Source organism: Tupaia chinensis, unplaced genomic scaffold (genome assembly GCF_000334495.1).
Source record: "Tupaia chinensis unplaced genomic scaffold, TupChi_1.0 Scaffold138407_1, whole genome shotgun sequence".
Classification (NCBI taxonomy): Eukaryota; Metazoa; Chordata; class Mammalia; order Scandentia; family Tupaiidae; genus Tupaia; species Tupaia belangeri.
This window is the reverse complement of record NW_006198305.1, coordinates 2,074,813-2,076,823: the sequence shown is the minus strand read 5'-3', so window position 1 is coordinate 2,076,823 and position 2,011 is coordinate 2,074,813.

Here is a 2,011-nt window from a genome sequence, read left to right as displayed (position 1 = left end):
ACATGGTTCCGCCAGATCTCTGTGTTTCTGGGCAGAACAAACCGGTGACAAGGAACACTGTCAGATACTCATGTATCTCTCTCTCTCGCGTACACACTCTGTTCTATTGGGCTGCACTTAGGAAGCAGAATATAAAAACAATAAGTATTCAGAATTTTGAAACAGCAACAGCAGAGCATGAAACCAAGCCCAGGAACCTTCTGAAGTTCTCTGCAACTGCACGGTGCTCCCCTAGGATGCAACCACATCCTTTACCTTTAACCCTGCTACAAAATCAACTACTCCCATATTTACAACTCTAACACTGTACGAACAGGTATGAAGTGGGCTTGAGCTATTGGGTATGGCATATTCATTCCACAACTGTTTATTGAGCACCTAATACATGCCTGGGATTATTTTAGGTCCTGGAGATAAAACAGTTACCTCATGAAGCTTACATTCTAATAGGAGCAAGGGAGAGCAAACAAAAATGTGTAAGTAAAATACATAGTTCATCATTACAGGGTGATTAGTGCTCAGGAAGTAAAAGTAATTCAGGGAACTGGTAGGATGGATAGGATTGGGGAGGACAGGAGGTGCAGCTTCAGATGTTAATGTATGAATGTTTTCACAGCCATTTACGGCAGTATTTGGAAGCAGAGAAAATACCACAGGAGAAAGCTGAGAAGCTGACGGGACAATGGGAGGCGATGCTGGTTGGAGAATGGAAAGCTTTTTAGAAGAGGGGGACCCGAGCTGGTCTTACTGGCAGTGTGACAACTGGTCATGCTGGTCTCACCTGCAGTGTGACAACTTCAGTGTGCTGTACAGGGGAGACTCCTGTGCCTTCCAGCCAAGAGCCTCTATGATGTGTCACGTGAAATGAAATTCATCGAAAGTGTTTTGGGCCAGCAGGTGACCTGGTGATTAAGGCACTGGACTCACACATGGCCATCCACGGTTTAAGTCCCAGACCTGGTGACTTGCTTTCTCACTCTCTCTCTTTCGCTCTCTCTCTGATGAGGGCATGTGCCCTATAGCAAATTAAATAATAATAGTAATAATAAATACGATTAAATAAATAATATTTTTCTCCCTCTTTTAGTAAACTCAAGAGAAAAGATTACCAGGAGGCTCTCTGGGACCTTGTTCTTGAACCATATTTATATTCCAGGTTCAAATTCCACATTTATTTATTTTTTAAATATCCGGTTGTTTGGAGAGGAAGAATTAGATGATCATTTCTGTAACTAACAGCATAGTGACCTTGCAAAGGAAAAATCAGCATGTACTATGCCAGATATGTAGACACAGGGCCATGTACTGTGTTCACTTTGCCTCCTTTAATTTGGGAAGGGCTAATTTGAAAGTGAATGCTTAGCCAGGTCAACCTGCCTGGTTCTCCAAGCTGTTGCAGCAGGCCGGCCCGAGGGGTGGGCGCTAGGGCAGCTGGGATGACTTTGGGAAGCTCACCGCCCGGCATAGTTTACTCTGTGCTCTCAGCAGGATGAATAGAGCTGGTGGGGACACTAGTTACTCATTCACCACTCCCCCTCGGACCTGGGGCTCAATGGACTCTGGCATGATTATTTGTTGGGATTCTGCCCATGTCCCTTGGGCGTAAAAACTGGCATCTTTGAAGCTGGCTTTGTCTCCCACCCATTGTTAGGGTCCAGCTGCATCTCTGCATTTTGAAGCCCTTAAAGAACTTCATGAAGAAGAAACAAGAAAGGGAACACACTGGTTGTCATTCTCGCCAGTCCATGCACCTCAGACGAGCTCCTGATCTTGAGGAGAGAACGAAGCATGACTGCGCAGCTGAGCCCTACCGACTACCCCCTTAGTCTAACATGTGAACGTTATGACTAAAAACATTACAATCCAATTTTTTTTTTTTGAGAGGTTTTTGCTCTAGGGCACATGCTCTCGCCAGAAAGACAAAGAGAGACAGAGAGACAGAAAGCGAGAAATCACCCCTCAGGGGGAATGGCCACGCCGCAATCCCTTCTCCTCCATTCTTCTCTCTGGA